The sequence below is a fragment of the Lepidochelys kempii genome, chromosome 1, assembly GCF_965140285.1.
Source record: "Lepidochelys kempii isolate rLepKem1 chromosome 1, rLepKem1.hap1, whole genome shotgun sequence".
In the NCBI taxonomy this organism is placed as follows: Eukaryota; Metazoa; Chordata; order Testudines; family Cheloniidae; genus Lepidochelys; species Lepidochelys kempii.
In genome coordinates, this window is record NC_136380.1 from 229,096,453 (window position 1) to 229,116,056 (window position 19,604).

Below are 19,604 nucleotides of genomic sequence, written 5' to 3' on the forward strand. Positions count from 1 at the left end.
TTGATCTACACTAGCTGAAAACCTGGCCCCTTAACGGACTCTAAAACCATTGTATTTTGCTTTGAGTTTAAACCAACAACATATTTTTGTAGTTACAAAGGTTCTTTGACATCATGTTAAAACCTTGTATTTCAGCTACAGCATAAATTAAATCTGTAGTGGCTACAATACTAAGGATGTATTGACTTCTGAAACTCCATTAGGCAGGCTGAGAAGGATATAACCCTTGGAGCTAAATTGCTAGCAGCAAACTATGAGGACAAAAATGGAAAAGGAACAGATCTCACTGTGCTGCACTCATTATACCTAATTCATAATGAAAATGCTCTGCAGCCTACACTTGGAGTTCTCTTCCCCACACTTTAAGACAACTAACTGTACAATCTTACCAGACAGAGACCTCAAACATAAATGATCTCATTATGAAAAATAACCTAAAGATCATCAGAATGATCAGGGCTTCAATAATAAAATTTTTCAGCTGTTCTAAAAGCTCTCAACTGCTAATACACAGAAAGTCTGCAGAGCTTACTTTCTCTGCTCTACCTTGTGATGTTTCATCAGTATGAGATATTTTTTCACAATGATGCGACATTGTATAAATATGCGCGTGCTACACCCTACACTCCACTACCTCTGCCATCATTGTAACTGCAAAAACACATATTAAAGCATGTGAAAAATCCAATGGCAGAGCTGTGAAAAACACAGAAAAGAGCATGCAAACTAGGGTGGCCAGATGTCCCGATTTTATAGGGACAGTCTTGATATTCAGGGCTTTGTCTTATATAGGGCACCATTCACCCATCACCCCCTGTCCCGATTTTTCACACTTGCTAGCTGGTCACCCTAAGAAACAAGTAAGGAGCAATCAGAGAGGGAGGAGAACCAGGAAAGGACTGAGTCACAGAAACCAAGGAAGGACAAGACATCAACAAGAACAAGAAAAATCTGGTCAGCTGTGTCAGTGGTAGCTGACAAGTCAGTGAGGATGGAGTACTGGTTCTGAGCTTTGGCTAGAAGAGGTCATTTTGGTGAGAACCCTTTCATGGAACGCAAGAGGCATAATCTGGATTGGAGAAGGTCTTGAACAGAATTGGAGGAGAGGAACACTATACAACACAATCAGTGAGCTTAAAGATGAAAGGGAAAAGGAGAGTAATTGAAGAGGCACATGCGGGTCAAGGGTTAGATTTGGGAGACCAAGGGCTTGTCTACATGAGCATTTAGTTTGTAACAAGCTGGGGTGTGAGTTTACCCCACACTAGCCTGCCTGTTTGGACTAACTGTCTGTGGGGACCCTGCTAACCTGCACTAACATTTCATTAATGCTCTTTCATCTAGTCTTGATTCAAAAAGTCACACACATCACTAGACCCAGTCCAACCACCTTTGAACTCATAATTCAGTACAATGTGTAATTTACTTCACTAAGACATAGTTTAGTGTCTGGAGTATGTAACTCTGCAGCTACTTTTTGATCTATTATATAGTGGGCATAGAAACCTTATGGTTAATTAAAAGAAAATCATCAGAGAATGGGCATCTGTGATAGCTGCCAAAAGGATTACATTTTTGTTTGACATAAGGTCAAAGAATTTCTTGACAGCAGATACTGTAGATTGTAACATAGCTTGAAAATCCACTGAGATATTAGGGTTGAAATAAGCTTGTAGTGAAAATCTATAATCTGCACACACACATGTGGCCCCTTGAGGCAAGGGGTGATAGTGACAGGCTTAGTGGAAAAAAAATTGTCATTTGTTAGCTTTACTGTTTATTCTTTCTCTGTCTTCACCAGTTAATTTTAGCTTTCTCTTTTGTTTAATATTTTTTCTTGTATGTAATCATAAAATTGACAAAAAATAAAATAAGTTAGATCTATTTAAAAAATAAAAGGATTTGGATAGTTAGGAGCATGTTGAGAGTAACTTCACCACTGAGAGTAAGAGGTTCAGTAAGAGGCCCTCGGTTAGGTAATATATATTGTGTAGTCTTAACAACAAAGAGTAGGAAGTATTCTTACTCTATTAAAGTTTCAAAAAACAAAGCATTATTTTTTTTAAATCAAAGTATTATTTAAAGCACTGTTAGCCTTGTTTAATTTCTTTAACATATCTGAGTGATGTCCTTGTTCATTGTTGTCTTTGTGTTTCAAAGCCAAATGAGGATCCTCTTAGAAATATCTATTTGTAAATGGGAATATCTGTGCTTCTGTGTTAAAGTGTGGCTAGCATCACTCATCATAACTTCGTAATAAAGCGAGAAACAGATGTATTGGTTTAGATCCAGCCTAGGCTATTTTTCCCCATTTACATTTAAGCTCTTTGGGGCAGGGACCTTGGTGTATATTTTCAAAGACGCAAATGGCAATCAATCAGTTACCTAACTCCCACTGAAACTTAATTGACATTAGGCACCCTTTGTAAATCTCCCTCTTTGACATTTTACTTGCTTAGAAAGCACTATACGATCCCATTATGATAAATGTAAAGTCACCTTAAATTTGAGATTTTACATATAGTGCAGATAGGATACTGTCCACCACTATGGGTAGTCTACACTGCAGTAAAAAACCCCGCGGCTGACCCATGGCAGCTGACTCAGGCTCACATGCGTCAGGCTAAGGGGCTGTTTAATTTCAGTGTAGTCAGCTAGGCTCGGATGGAGCCTGTGCTATAGGACCCTGCAAGGTGGTAGGGTCCCATAGCTCAAGCCCGGACGTCTACACTGCAAGTTCCTGAGCTTGAGCCCCACGAGCCCAAGTCAGCTGGCCTGGGCCAGATGGGTGTCTAATTGCAGCGTAAACATATCCTAAGTTACCAAGGGTATGTCTACACTACGGAATAAGGTCGAATTTATAGAAGTCGGTTTTTTAGAAATCGGTTTTATATATTCGAGTGTGTGTGTCCCCACAGAAAATGCTCTAAGTGCATTAAGTGCATTAACTCGGCGGAGCGCTTCCACAGTACCGAGGCTAGAGTCGACTTCCAGAGCGTTGCACTGCGGGTAGCTATCCCACAGTTCCCGCAGTCTCCGCTGTCCATTGGAATTCTGGGTTGAGATCCCAATGCCTGATGGGGCTAAAACATTGTCGCGGGTGGTTCTGGGTACATATCGTCAGGCCCCCGTTCCCTCCCTCCCTCCCTCCGTGAAAGCAAGGGCAGACAATCATTTCGCGCCTTTTTTCCTGAGTTACCTCTGGAGACGCCATACCACTGCAAGCATGGAGCCCGCTCAGGTAACCGTCACCCTATGTGTCCTGGGTGCTGAAAGACGCGGTACGGCATTGCTACACAGTAGCAGCAACCCCTTGCCTTGTGGCAGCAGACGGTACAGTACGACTGGTAGCCGTCATCGTCATGTCCGAGGTGCTCCTGGCCACGTCGGCTGGGAGCGCCTGGGCAGACATGGGTGCAGGGACTAAATTTGGAGTGACTTGACCAGCTCATTCTCTTTAGTCCTGCCTGCAGTCAGTCCTATTGAACCGTCTTATGGTGAGCGGGCAGGTGATACGGACTGCTAGCAGTCGTACTGTACCATTTCTGCCGAGCAGCCAGGAGATGTGGATGGCATGCAGTCCTTCTGCACCGTCTGCTGCCAGCCAAAGATGTAAAAGATAGATGGAGTGGATCAAAACAAGAAATAGACCAGATTTGTTTTGTACTCATTTGCCTCCTCCCCTGTCTAGGGGACTCATTCTTCTAGATCACACTGCAGTCACTCACAGAGAAGGTGCAGCGAGCTAAATCTAGCCATGTATCAATCAGAGGCCAGGCTAACCTTCTTGTTCCAATAAGGACAATAACTTAGGTGCACCATTTCTTATTGGAACCCTCCATGAAGTCCTGCCTGAAATACTCCTAGATGTAAAGCCACCCCCTTTGTTGATTTTAGCTCCCTGAAGCCAACCCTGTAAGCGCCCCTCCCGGCGTCAGAGCAACGGCAAACAATCGGGCATCTGAGAGTGCTGTCCAGAGCAGTCACAATGGAGCACTCTGATGGGGCTAAAACATTGTCGCGGGTGGTTCTGGGTACGTATTGTCAGGCCCCCGTTCCCTCCCTCCCTCCGTGAAAGCAAGGGCAGACAATCATTTCGCGCCTTTTTTCCTGAGTTACCTGTGCAGATGCCATACCACGGCAAGCATGGAGCCCGCTCAGGTAACCGTCACCCTATGTCTCCTGGATGCTGGCAGACGCGGTACGGCTTTGCTGCACAGTAGCAGCAACCCATTGCCTTCTGGCAGCAGACGGTGCAATACGACTGGTAGTCGTCCTCGTCGTGTCCGAGGTGCTCCTGGCCACGTCGGCTGGGAGCGCCTGGGCAGACATGGGCGCAGGGACTAAATTTGGAGTGACTTGACCAGGTCATTCTCTTTAGTCCTGCAGTCAGTCCTATTGAACCGTCTTATGGTGAGCAGACAGGCGATACGGACTGCTAGCAGTAGTACTGTACCATCTTCTGCCAGGCAGGCAAGAGATGAGGATTGCTAGCAGTCGTATTGTACCATCTTCTGCCAGGCAGGCAAGAGATGAAGATGGCTAGCAGTCGTACTGTACCATCTTCTGCCGAGCAGCCATGAGATGTGGATGGCATGCAGTCCTTCTGCACCGTCTGCTGCGAGCCAAAGATGTAAAAGATAGATGGAGTGGCTCAGAACAAGAAATAGACCAGATTTGTTTTGTACTCATTTGCCTCCTCCTCTGTCTAGGGGACTCATTCCTCTAGATCACACTGCAGTCACTCACAGAGAAGGTGCAGCGAGGTAAATCTAGCCATGTATCAATCAGAGGCCAGGCTAACCTCCTTGTTCCAATAAGAACGATAACTTAGGTGCACCATTTCTTATTGGAACCCTCCGTGCAGTCCTGCCTGAAATACTCCTTGATGTACAGGCACCCCCTTTGTTGATTCTAGCTCCCTGAAGCCAACCCTGTAAGCCGTGTCGTCAGTTGCCCCTCCCTCCATCAGAGCAACGGCAGACAATCGTTCCGTGCCTTTTTTCTGTGCGGATGCCATACCAAGGCAAGCATGGAGGCCGCTCAGCTCACTTTGGCAATTAGAAGCACATTAAACACCACACGCATTATCCAGCAGTATATGCAGCACCAGAACCTGGCAAAGCGATACCGGGTGAGGAGGCGACGTCAGCGTGGTCACGTGAGTGATCAGGACATGGACACAGATTTTTCTGAAAGCATGGGCCCTGCCAATGCATGCATCATGGTGCTAATGGGGCAGGTTCATGCTGTGGAACGCCGATTCTGGGCTCGGGAAACAAGCACAGACTGGTGGGACCGCATAGTGTTGCAGGTCTGGGACGATTCCCAGTGGCTGCGAAACTTTCACATGCGTAAGGGCACTTTCATGGAACTTTGTGACTTGCTTTCCCCTGCCCTGAGGCGCATGAATACCAAGATGAGAGCAGCCCTCACAGTTGAGAAGCGAGTGGCAATAGCCCTGTGGAAGCTTACAACGCCAGACAGCTACCGGTCAGTTGGGAATCAATTTGGAGTGGGCAAATCTACTGTGGGGGCTGCTGTGATGCAAGTAGCCCACGCAATCAAAGATCTGCTGATATCAAGGGTAGTGACCCTGGGAAATGTGCAGGTCATAGTGGATGGCTTTGCTGCAATGGGATTCCCTAACTGTGGTGGGGCTATAGACGGAACCCATATCCCTATCTTGGCACCGGAGCACCAAGCCGCCGAGTACCTAAACTGCAAGGGGTACTTTTCAATAGTGCTGCAAGCTCTGGTGGATCATAAGGGACGTTTCACCAACATCAACGTGGGATGGCCGGGAAAGGTGCATGATGCTCGCATCTTCAGGAACTCTGGTCTGTTTCAAAAGCTGCAGGAAGGGACTTTATTCCCAGACCAGAAAATAACTGTTGGGGATGTTGAAATGCCTATATGTATCCTTGGGGACCCAGCCTACCCCTTAATGCCATGGCTCATGAAGCCGTACACAGGCAGCCTGGACAGTAGTCAGGAGCTCTTCAACTACAGGCTGAGCAAGTGCAGAATGGTGGTAGAATGTGCATTTGGACGTTTAAAGGCGCGCTGGCGCAGTTTACTGACTCGCTTAGACCTCAGCTAAACCAATATTCCCACTGTTATTACTGCTTGCTGTGTGCTCCACAATATCTGTGAGAGTAAGGGGGAGACGTTTATGGCGGGGTGGGAGGTTGAGGCAAATTGCCTGGCTGCTGGTTACGCGCAGCCAGACACCAGGGTGGTTAGAAGAGCACAGGAGGGCGCGGTACGCATCAGAGAAGCTTTGAAAACCAGTTTCATGACTGGCCAGGCTACGGTGTGAAAGTTCTGTTTGTTTCTCCTTAATGAAACCCCCCGCCCCTTGGTTCACTCTACTTCCCTGTAAGCTAACCACCCTTCCCTCCTCCCTTTGATCACCGCTTGCAGAGGCAATAAAGTCATTGTTGCTTCACATTCATGCATTCTTTATTCATTCATCACACACATAGGGGGATGACTACCAAGGTAGCCCAGGACGGGTGGTGGAGGAGGGAAGGAAAATGCCACACAGCACTTTAAGCACAGCACTTAAAAAGTTTACAACTTTAAAATTTATTGAATGACAGCCTTCTTTTTTTTGGGCAATCCTCTGTGGTGGAGTGGCTGGTTGGCCAGAAGCCCCCCCCCCACCGCGTTCTTGGGCGTCTGGGTGTGGAGGCTATGGAAGTTGGGGAGGAGGGCGGTTGGTTACAGAGGGGCAGCAGTGGCAGTCTGTGCTCCAGCTGCCTTTGCTGCAGCTCAACCATACACTGGAGCATACTGGTTTGGTCCTGCAGCAGCCTCAGCATTGAATCCTGCCTCCTCTCATCACGCTGCCGCCACATTTGAGCTTCAGCCCTGTCTTCAGCCCGCCACTTACTCTCTTCAGCCCGCCACCTCTCCTCCCGGTCATTCTGTGCTTTCCTGCACTCTGACATTATTTGCCTCCACGCATTCGTCTGTGCTCTGTCAGTGTGGGAGGACAGCATGAGCTCGGAGAACATTTCATCGCGAGTGCGTTTTTTTTTCTTTCTAAGCTTCACTAGCCTCTGGGAAGGAGAAGATCCTGTGATCATTGAAACACATGCAGCTGGTGGAGAAAAAAAAAGGGACAGCGGTATTTAAAAAGACACAGTTTATAAAACAGTGGCTACACTCTTTCAGGGTAAACCTTGCTGTTAACATTACATACATAGCACATGTACTTTCATTACAAGGTCGCATTTTGCCTCCTCCCACCGCGTGACTACCCCCTCAACCTTCCCCCCTCCCTGTGGCTAACAGCGGGGAACATTTCTGTTTAGCCACAGGCAAACAGCCCAGCAGGAATGGGCTCCTCTGAGTGTCCCCTGAAGAAAAGCACTCTATTTCAACCAGGTGACCATGAATTATATCTCACTCTCCTGAGGATAACACAGAGAGATAAAGAACGGATGTTGTTTGAATGCCAGCAAACATACACTGCAATGCTGTGTTCTACAATGTTTCCCGAGTACGTGTTACTGGCCTGGAGTGGTAAAGTGTCCTACCATGAAGGACGCAATAAGGCTGCCCTCCCCAGAAACCTTTTGCAAAGGCTTTAGGACTACATCTAGGAGAACTGCAAATGCCAGGGCAAAGTAATCCTTTCACATGCTTGCTTTTAAACCATGTATAGTATTTTAAAAGGTACACTCACCAGAGGTCCCTTCTCCGCCTGCTGGGTCCAGGAGGCAGCCTTGGGTGGGTTCGGGGGGTACTGGCTCCAGGTCTAGGGTGAGAAACAGTTCCTGGCTGTCGGGAAAACCGGTTTCTCCGCGTGCTTGCTGTGAGCTATCTACAACCTCCTCCTCCTCATCATCTTCTTCGTCCCCAAAACCTGCTTCCGTATTGCCTCCATCTCCATTGAAGGAGTCAAACAACACGGCTGGGGTAGTGGTGGCTGAACCCCCTAAAATGGCATGCAGCTCATCATAGAAGCAGCATGTTTGGGGCTCTGACCCAGAGCGGCTGTTCGCCTCTCTGGTTTTCTGGTAGGCTTGCCTCAGCTCCTTCAGTTTCACGCGGCACTGCTTCGGGTCCCTGTTATGGCCTCTGTCCTTCATGCCCTGCGAGATTTTCACAAAGGTTTTGGCATTTCGAAAACTGGAACGGAGTTCTGATAGCATGGATTCCTCTCCCCAAACAGCGATCAGATCCCGTACCTCCCGTTCGGTCCATGCTGGAGCTCTTTTGCGATTCTGGGACTCCATCATGGACACCTGTGCTGATGAGCTCTGCATGGTCACCTGCAGCTTGCCACACTGGCCAAACAGGAAATGAGATTCAAAAGTTCGCGGTTCTTTTCCTGTCTACTTGGCCAGTGCATCTGAGTTGAGAGTGCTGTCCAGAGCGGTCATAATGGAACACTCTGGGATAGCTCCCGGAGGCCAATACCATCGAATTGTGTCCACAGTACCCCAAATTCGAGCCGGCAACGTCGATTTAAGCGCTAATCCACTTGTCAGGGGTGCAGTAAGGAAATCGATTTTAAGAGCCCTTTAAGTCGAAATAAAGGGCTTCATTGTGTGGACGGGTGCAGGTTTACATCGATTTAACGCTGCTAAATTCGACCTAAAGTCCTAGTGTAGACCAGGGCCTAGATGTGCTCTCTCTCTCGTATGTTGGTTCTGCAGATATATAATAAAAATATTATTTTAGGTACTAACGTAAGTCTATATAACTGTATACACATAGGAAGCAGGTCTGTTGTTAATTTTTGTATAGTCACTTTTCAGAGTAGAATGTTTCTTTTAAACAAAAGGACAGTGTTGTACTTAAGACTCTGGACTTGGCCTGAGAGATCTTGGTTCAACTCCCAGGTCTGTCACAGACTTCCTGTGTAACCTTGGACAACCGTCTTAATCTCTCTGGACCTCCTTTCCCAATCTGTAAAATGGACATAATAATTCCTCTTTGCTATCCCTTGTTTGCCTTGTCTATTTAGATTGTAAATTGCTCAGGGCAGAGACTGTTTCTCAATATATGTATATATATATGCACAGTGCAGAGCACAATGAGGCCCTGATCTCACTTAGGACCTCTAGGCACTACTGCAATATGAAGTATTAGTAATATTTCTGTTTCCCCACTTATATAATGGGTACAATACTCATCTACTTCACACGCTATGAATTTGTGTTTGTACAATTACTTGAAGATCTCAAGTGCTACATATGTGCTAAATATTATAACAGGAGGATGTAAATGTGGTGATTTTAAGAGTGTCATTTTTGAAAGGTTATATCAATGGATATATTACCTATAGTAAGCCGAAGAAGAATAGTTGCAGTTTATTACTACAGATATGAACACTTAGTGTAAAATCCTGGCCCCATTGACTATAATGGCAAAATTCCCATTGACTTCAAAAAGCCAGGATTTCACCCTGCAACTTTATTATTTGTCATCTAAGGTGATAATCAAAACACAGAATTTAAGCTCCTTTATAAAATATATGGAAATTGGTGCACTTCTCCATGGAGAGGAAACTTATATAGCATAAATCAATTGAGCTGAATAAAATACATGATTGGGTCATGTTTATTTTATGCATGACTCATACTGCACTTTCCATCTGCAAGCCATAAGGTGCTTACAGTCAGTGCATACTAATGTGAATTCGGGTTTAGGAGGATGTTGATTTTTACTAGAAACAAAATATTGGCTTGGAGAAAAGCACACCAGTGTTTTCAGAAATATTTTCTTTCCCAGCATAAAACACTGTTGTCAGTTCAAGGACACTCATACTCCTACATTTGCAACTCATCAGTTAGTTGCTTTCTGGTCATCATTTTGCGTTTTAGGATGGATTACGGTTCTTGTTTACTTTCTACCATACGTAACACAGGGCGTGTTAACCTAGGAAGACTGGTTTTAAACTGTGGGCACCTCAGTACCTGGGTTACACACAAAAACTGAATGCAGTGGGACTACTGATGAACTCTGAGCATTTGAATAGGTCTTTGCAGGATCTGGACTTGATTTACTTTTCATTATTTATATAGGGGGGTTTGTACTTAAATCAGGTTGGGCAATATTTTTAAAAAAATAAACTAATCTATATCACCTTTTGGTTTTCATGCACCAGCATAATGTTGCAATATATAGATAGATACAGATTATTGGTAGTCTGTATGCATATAGACAGCTTTCAGAGTAGCAGCTATGTTAGTCTGTATTCGCAAAAAGAAAAGGAGGACTTGTGGCACCTTAGAGACTAACAGATGTATTTGAGCATAAGCTTTCGTGAGCTACAGCTCACTTCATCCGATGAAGTGAGCTGTAGCTCATGAAAGCTTATGCTCAAATACATTTGTTAGTCTCTAAGGTGCCACAAGTCCTCCTTTTCTTTTTGTATGCATACAATTATCATATGTAATTATTTTTTTTTGGTAGGGACCACTACTTTATTATGTTTTTGTAAAGTATCTAGTACATCAGGGGTCCTGATCCATGACTGCATGATTGCCCCTACTGTAATACAAATAATAATAAATAATAGCATATATAGTGTGTGCCTATGTATGGACATGCATATACAAGCACACTAAATAAAGGATATAATTTATAAAATGATAGTGGTCTCAGTCCTGCAACTATCTTTCTTACCAGACTCCTAGCACCTGCGCAGAGACCCTTTGAAGATAATAGGGCTCCACCAGGGTGCAGGAATCTGCCTGTGCACAGCCAATTGCAAGACTTGGACCAGCATCTCTTCAAAATGTTGTGCTAGGAATTACTAGTCTTATTAAATAGATACAATCTCATTTACCTGCTGGTCTATTTTTCAAGAACTCTGAGTTATAGAGTCACTTCTTTTGTGTATAAATGACTGTTAATGGAAAGGCTCAGGGACAAAGCCTAAGGCCTGTGATGCCATCAGCAGCATAGCTTTGTTTTACGTAGTCCTTTATTTCCTAAAACACAAACATATAGAGTGGAGCTTAGCTGCTCTCCCTCCCTCATGTCCTGCTGTTCTGCATCCTCCACACCTGCTGTTCTCTGACTCCTCTAACTCTTTGCCTTTCTCCCTCCCTCCCCCTCAGGTTTTCAGCTCAAGACTGGTGGACAGAGGTTTCAGTAGCGTTTCCCTCGGCCATGCAGAGTTGTAACTCTTAATTTTTAATAAGAAGCTGATGTTGAGAGAGTTCACTGTGTTCCAAATTTAGCTTTTCAATTTAAAAACCTATAAGATGGTATGGCTGCAGGGAATCAGGCTCTAGGACTCCAGCTGATCAGCAGGTGGAGTTTCTTAAAATCAGCTTTTTATATTCTTTAAGATTATCGCAGCTGTTTAGCCAGTCAAAAGCCAGGTTACTTTCTTTAGACATCCGACATATTGATCAATAATGGGGGCTAGCACAAAAGGGGGCTCTGAGTGGAAACATAGCTTCCCCACTTCTTCTAAAGGCTGAGGGGATCTTCCTTTCCTGTCCCTGGCATGAACTTGCAGTGCTCCCTCACAGCTCCCCTTCCTGTGGAAGTCTACTTTAAAAGCTGTCTCTAGCCATTATTATTGACAACAATAACTTGTAACGGATGGATGTGACTATGATGTTCCTAACAGTGGCACAAGAGTGCAAGTACCAACCTCAGGGCAGACTGTTAAAAAACCAGGGCACAAATCCCAAATTGATCATGCGTTCTAAATGCAGATTTCACCAACCAACTGCACCAAGTACAAACTCCTAAGGCACCTTAACAGCCTTAAATGGAATCACAGCCAGTCCCTTTGGATACTCCAGATTGTCTTGCCGCCCAGATGATTGTATCTCTGTGACTGATGCCCTTATGACCAAGAATCATAGCAATAGTCAGGTTACTCCTAGTCCCAAAGGACCAGTCACTTACTCCAGGTCAGTTACACCTTAGATCACACACCAAGGATAATGCTTGTAGCAAATCCTATAATAAACTATATGAAGATTTATTAAATAGGAAAAGGAAATGAGAGCGTTATTTACAAGATTAAGGCCATGTCGGCACTACAAATTTTGGTTGATGAAAGTTATGTCGGTATTAAGCCACCACAGTTAATATATCACTAGTATTACTGGCATAGCTATGTCAGTTAGAGGTGTGAGGTATTTTCTACTGACACAATTTATGCTTGTAAAAGCCCTAGTGTAGGTGTAGCTATACTTACAGTGGTCAGGAGAACCAGCATAAGCTATACAGATCTGAGCACTTTTATGTCAATTACAACACTAGAGGATTTTGCATCAAAATCCTCTCTCTGCAGATAAGGCCTAAAACTGTAATCTCTTTGGGGCAGGGACTATCTTTATTATTGTTGTTGTTGTTTGTTATTTATTTTTTATTAATTATTAATTGATTTATTTTATTTTATTTTACTATTACCCTCTAATCCTACTACCACATGAGCAGGCCAGGCCTAACACAATAAGACCCTCATCCCTAATATGGCCTCTGGATAATAACAGTACAAATATTAGACAACAGTAACGTGCAAATCAATGGTTTCAGAGTAGCAGCCGTGTTAGTCTGTATCTGTAAGAAGAAAAGGAGTACTTGTGGCACCTTAGAGACTAACAAATTTATTAAAGCATAAGCTTTCGTGAGATTAAGCAAGATTTGAATCAAATAGTCTCTCACCCCACTGGATGTTACAGGTAGCTTACAGTTTTCAGTGCTCAGACTGACCACCCTTCTAGCCTGGGATCTCTCTCCTTCCAAGTCTTTGTAGTCCAGATGATCATCCAGGTGTTGAGATGGAGGGAGGGGGGAGAGAGATCATGTGATCATGACACAGTCTCTCTTTTTATACTTTCTTCCAGTTGCTAGAAAGATCCCCGCTGTGACCTGGGGGCCAGGCAGTCTCCATTACTGACCTGCACTCTCTGGGAGAGTGGATTCTTTTTGATGGGCCATCAACGCCTGTCTAGCTCTCCTTTGTTGCAACCGAAAGACTAGCTGTGGGTGTTTGCCAAACTCACAACATATTTCAGTAACACATATAGCAATACTTCATAACTTCACATATAACGATACAATCCAACAGGATATTAATGTTCAACTGATCAAGACTTTTAAAATGATACCTCACAAGGTACACTTTGTACAAAACGTATCATAATTTATATGACAGTGGTGAATATGGGGTTCCAGGGTGCTACTTTGAGGTATAGAGTGCCACAACGATACAATTGCAAGAGTTGGTAATATTGATTCATAGATTGATAGATTATAAATCAAGAAGAGACCGTTGTAATCATCTAGCCTGACTTGTATAACACAGGCGATAGGACTTCCCTGAATTGATTACTGTTTGAACTAGAGCGTCTCTTTTAGGAAAAAAACATACAATTTTGATTTAAAAATTGCCAGTGACTGAGAATCCATCAAAACCTTGGGTAAATTATTCCAGTGATTAATTACCCTCTCTGTTAAAAATGTTTCTAGTCTGAATTGGTTTAATTTCAACTTCAAGCCACTGGGTCTTGTTCTACCACTCTTGGCTAGTCTGAAAAGCCCTCTATTCTCAAATTTCTGTTTCCTTTGTATCTACTTTGATCAAGGCACCCTTTAACCTTATCTTTCTTGATCTTTCTTAAAATAAGAAGACTAATAATTGGGCCTATCAATTTACTTTAATTGTGAACTCAGCTGTAAAAAGTATGTGAAAGTTCATAAAATGTCACAATAACTATAATAACACATGTTGATGGGAAAAGACATAAAAAGGAGACAAAAAGACTGAATTAGTCTAAACACAAAGGCTTCTGATATAACTCAAGGACTGTGTTAAGATCACGTTGGGAAACATGAAATATGGCTCAGGAAATCAGTGAACCAAAATAGGTGTGTCGGCAACTAGGCCTAATTGATGGACAAAATAATGAGGGGATGGGCTATTCCACTCACTATGCTCTTTGTGGGTCCTTAAAGAAAGAGACTTTGGCGGGGAAAGAAAAAAGAACAGTATGGAGGTTACTGGAGCGAGCTTCACCATCATCGCTGCCATCCCCACCATTTCTTGGGACCCCAAGCCTTAGTCCTCCTGATCCTGAGGGATGTCCTGACCAGAGCAGGCCAGAGATAGGGATCCAGCTGACATCACCACTCCTACCCAAACACCACCTGAGATGAAATGGGATCAGACTTTAACAACAATGGCTCCAGTTCATCATGACTAACTTCTTCTCTTTTCCCCAAAAGGAGAATTATTGCTGTCTTTGATACCATCTAAGAAACTGTCAAAAAAGGGGTGGGGGGCTTTTTGAAAACTCTTTCCAGCTAAAAGGAAAGGGATCAAGGGATGCTGTTAAAACAAAAGCCTTATGTAATACTTTACATTTCAAATGGTACTGTTTTTCCTTCTTTTCTTTATCTTTAATAAAACGGATGTTTAATGAGGTGTGTGCCATGGTACTAAGCATGCTGAGGTCTCTTAAGGTCTGGGGTTTGGTATACACTGTTAAATGTCAGATAGTGACTGGGTTATGTTAAAATCTTTGGCCCATATATTCCATCTAATCCCGTGGTCTCCAACCTTTTTATACATAAGATCACTTTTTGAATTTAAGTGCAACCCAGGATCTGCCCTGCCCCACTCACTCTAGGCCCTCCCCCCGTTCGCTGCCCCCCCACACTCACTTTCACCAGATTGGGGCGGGGTTGGGGAGGGGGTGTGGGTTCTGGGCTGGGGCCGAAGGTTTTGGAGTGTGGAATGGAGCTCTGGGCTGAGCCTGGGGCAGGGGTTGGGGTGCAGGAGGGGGTGCAGGGTGCAGGCTCCGGGAGGGAGTTTGGGTGAGGGAGAGGGCTCCGGGCTGGGGCAGTGTGTTGGGGTGCAGGAGGGGGTTTGGGGTGCTGGCTCCAGAAAGGGGGGCAGGGCTGGGGCAGGGAGTATGGGATGCTGGCTCCAGCAGGGGGCTCAGAGCTAGGGGTTGGGGTGCGGTGCCAAGTGATCCAAATCCCTCTGTATCAGTGACCTGCTCTCTTCATTATTTACCACTCCCTCAATCTTTATTTCATCTGTAAAATTTATCAGTTGTGATTTTTTTTTCTTCTAGGTCATTGATAAAAATGTTAAATAGAATACCAACAAAAACAGGTCCCCTTTGGACCACACTAAAAACACAGCTGCTCAATGATGATGCCTTGTTTGGTTACATTTGGAGATCCAGCCATTTAATGTGTGCCATAAGTTGATTTTGTATCATTCTAGTTTCTTAATCAAAATGTCATGAGTTACCAAGTCAAATACCTTACAGAACTGTAAGTATATCACATTAACACTGTTACCTTTGTCAACCAAATATGTAATCTCATAAAAAAATCAAGTTAGTTTGACAGGGTTTATTTTCCATAAACCCATGTTGATTGGCTTTAATTTTATTACCTTCCTTTTTCTTTGTCAATAGAGTCCCGAATCAGCCACTCTATTATCTTTCCTGGGATCGAAGGCAGACTGAAAGGCTGGTCGTCCTGCTTACCCTTGGCACATTAGCCTTTTTCCAGTCCTCTGGAACTTTCCCAGTGTTCCAAGACTTACTGAAAATCAACATTAATAGTCCACAGAACTCTTGATCAGCCTTAGGTCACTCAAGTTGAACTCACCTTTTGCGTGTGAGCGTGTGAGAGAGAGATTTGGTGGTCTGTAGAAGACACCAACTACTTCCCCATCTTGTGCTTTATCTATTAGAACATTTATCTATCCACATTCAGGAACATTTGCTTCTAAGTTGTCGGTGATAAGTAGTAATTTTTTTCACATAGTGTGCCATTCCCCTCTCTCCTTTTCTGCACTCCATCCTTCCAAAATAGATTTAACCCATTGATTTTTAACATTCTAGTCATGCCAATCATCCCATCCGGTTCCAGTAATACCAGCTAGATAAAATTTATGCTCACAACTGAGCAACTCCAGTTCCTCTTGTTTATTATCCAGGCTACTAACATTGGTGAATAAGCAATAAAAGAATTTCTTTTCTTCATGCCCTTTGGTGTCACAGCTAATGTAGTACTAACTTTAGATATACTGCCATGGAAGACAGGATAGGGTGTACTGCAGCACTCTAGGTACCAGGCATAGGGTCTACTCCCATTGACATAAATGGTAAAATTCACTTTGGGGCAGATCCTCAACAACAGTCAAAGAATGCTCAGCATAACTGATGGGGTAGAACAAACATGGATTTAAGACAACTTTTTACTCCTCCAATCTTGGGGCTGGTGTGGGCTGGACCAGCCTTGGACATAAATTAAAGCAGCCTTTTTATGGCGGCTGTCAGGTGGACTGCCGAGGAACTGGGTAGGTGAACGAGCTTGCAGAAAATCAAGCAGACTTCCATCAGAGTTGATGGACATTTCAATTTCCACAAATCTGCAAATTCTGATAAAAAACATTTTGTAAAATTTTTTCCGACTGGCTCTGTTATCTAACCCAATTTGTGAACTACTGCATCTTCTAATGCATTGGTTTTCAACCTGTACTCTGTGGTTCTCTGGGGGTCCGCAGACTGTGTCTATAATTTCCAATGGAGTCTGCACCTCCATTAAAAAATGTTTAGGGGTCTGCAAATGAAAAAAGGTTAAGAACCACTGTTCTAATGGGATGAACCTAGGTGTTGCTTGTAAGTATTTAAAAGTAAAAATGATTGATTTATTTTTAGAGCAGTTAAGGAATTAAAAAAATTAATCATGATTAATCATGCGATTAATCACATTCTTAAACAATAACTTAACTTAAATAACATTTATTTAAATATTTTTGGGTGTTTTCTACATTTTCAAATATATTGATTTCAACTACAACACAGAATACAAAGTGTACAGTGCTCACTTTATATTTATTTTTATTACAAATATTTTCGCAGAAAAACCAAAAGAAATATATTCATCTAATACAAGTACTGTAGTGCAATCTCTTTATCATGAAAGTTGAAGTTACAAATGTAGAATTATGTACAAAAAGAACTGTATTCAAAAAATAAAACAATGTAAAACTTTAGAGTCTACAAGTCCATGCAGTCTTACTTCAGCCAATCGCTCAGATAAAAAAGTTTGGTTACAATTTGCAGGAGATAATGTTGCTCGCTTCTTGTTTACAATGTCACCTGAAAGTGAGAACAGGAGTTTGCTTGGCACTGTTTTAGCCAGTGTCACAAAATATTTATGTGCCAGATGCACTAAAGATTCATATGTCCCTTCATGCCTCAATCACCATTCCAGAGGACATGCATCCATGCTGATGACGGGTTTTACTCTATAACAATCTAAAGCACAGCAGACCGACGTATGTTCATTTTCATCATCTGAGTCAGATGCCACCAGCAGCTTGATTTTCATATTTTTGGTGGTTTGGGTTTTGTAGTTTCCTCATTGGAGTGTTTCTCTTTTAAGACTTCCAAAAGCATGCTCCACACCCATCCCGATCAGATTTTGGACGGCACTTCAGGTTCTTAAACCTTGGGTTGAGTGCTGTAGCTATTTTTAGAAATCTCACATTGGTACCTTCTTTGTGTTTTGTCAGTTCTGCTGTGAAAGTGTTCTTAAAATGAACAACATGCACTGGGTCATCATCCAAGACTGCTATAACATGAAATATATGATAGAATATGAGTAAAACAGAACAGGAGATATACAATTCTCCCCCAAAGAGTTCAGTCACAAATTTAATTAACACGCTATTTTTTTAACGAGCATCATCAGCATGGAAGCATGTCCTCTGGAATGGTGGCCGAAGCATGAAGGGGCATACAAATGTTTAGCATATCTGGCACATAAATATCTTGCAACACCGGCTACAAAAGTGCAATGTGAACTCCTGTTCTCACTTTCAGGTGACGTAAATAAGAAGCAGGCAGCATTATTTCCCGTAAAAGTAAACAAACTTGTCTGTCTTAGCGATTGGCTGAACAAGAAGTAGGACTGAGTGGACTTGTAGGCTCTAAAGTTTTACCTTGTTTTGTTTTTGAGTGCAGTTATGTAACAAAAAAATCTACATTTGTAAGTTAGACTTTCACAATAAAGAGACTGCACTACAGTACTTGTACGAGGTGAATTGAAAAATACTATTTCTTTTGTTTATCATTTTACAGTGGAAATATTTGTAATAAAAAATAATAATATAAAGTGAGCACTGTACATTTTGTATTTTGTGTTGTAATAGAAATCAATATATTTAAAAATGTAGAAAAATATCCAAAAATATTTAATAAATTTCAATTGGTATTCTATTGTTTAACAGTGCGATTAATCACAATTAATTTTTTGAGATAATCGCATGAGTTAACTGCAACTGATCGACAGCCCTATTTATTTTAAATTGTTTTAACTCCCCTAGTTCTTCCAGACATACTGAAATAGCCCAGTTTTCTGACAGCATTCCACTGCCTGAGACATGGCCTCTTACATTACAAAGTTTGGTGTGAATAGCCAACCAAGCACTCCCTTTGGCTCACCTCTACTTCGTGCTGTAGAATATAAAGGGTATACATAATTCACACTATTTAATGTACACATAGCTAAATAAAAGGATAGCATATTTTAAAATTTCTTATGTGAAATGTGTTTTTCCATGCAACAGTTGCAGTGGCAGTAAGACAGTTTTGTTTTCGCATTGTATTACTCTAAACCAGTGATCACCAACCACTTGATCGTGATCGACTGGTTGATCCTAGAGGATCTCCCCGTCGATCGCAATATCCGGTGGTGCAGCGTGACTGCCTCTAAAGCAGACTCCCTGCTTACCCCAGCCCCACACTGCTCCCAGATGTGGCCAGCCCAGCCCCATGGCCCTGAGGGAGAGGGAGCTGGGGTCTCCCTCTGCGCGCTGCTCCTGCCTGCGAGCACCACCCCCACAGCTCCCATTGGCCAAGAGAGCTGTGGGGGCAGTGCTTGCAGAGAGGGGCAGCGCACGGAACCACATGCCTCCTGCGCCCCCTCCCAACCAGGGGCCGCAGGGGCACATTGGTCTCTTCCGGGAGCAGTGTGGGGCTGGGATAGGCAGGGAGTCTGCCTTAGCCTCACTGCACCTGCTGCTGACTGGGAGCTGCCAGAGGTAAGTGCTGCCCAGCACGAGGCTGCACCCCAACCCCCATCCCTGAGCCACCTCCAAGAGCCAACACCCCATAGTTCCTCCTGCATCCAAACAATCTTCCCCAGCCCTGACCCCCCTCCCAGAACCAGCAGCATGTATCCCCTCCTGTACCCCAACACACTGCCCCAGCCCAGAGCCCCCTCCTGCATCCAAACTCCCTGCCCCAGGCTCAGCCCAGAGCCCCCTCCTACACTGCAAACCCCTTGGCCCCAACCCAGAGCCGACACCCCCTCCCGAATACCAACCCCTTACCCCAGCTCAGTGAAAGTGAGTGAGGGTGGGGGAGAGCAAGCAACGGGGGGGGGGAGATGGAGTGAATAGGGCAGTGCCTTGAGGAAGGGGCAGGGTAGATCCTGGGTTGCCCTTAGATTCAAAAAGTGATCTTGGTTGGAGGTTGGAGACTACTGCTCTAAACCATTTTCTCTGTTGCAAAGCCATTTTGCAAGTACAGATTTAAGCAGATAAGGGTGAGATAGCAGATATTGACACCTAACTATGACAT

At 43.7% G+C, this 19,604-nt stretch overlaps 1 protein-coding gene across 7 annotated transcripts in view; it reads left to right on the forward strand.

The window, feature by feature from the left end:
• Nucleotides 1–19,604, forward strand: part of SHISAL1 (shisa like 1) — a 290,293-nt gene that overhangs the window by 192,849 nt on the left and 77,840 nt on the right. The gene's annotated exons all lie outside the window — the stretch shown is intronic.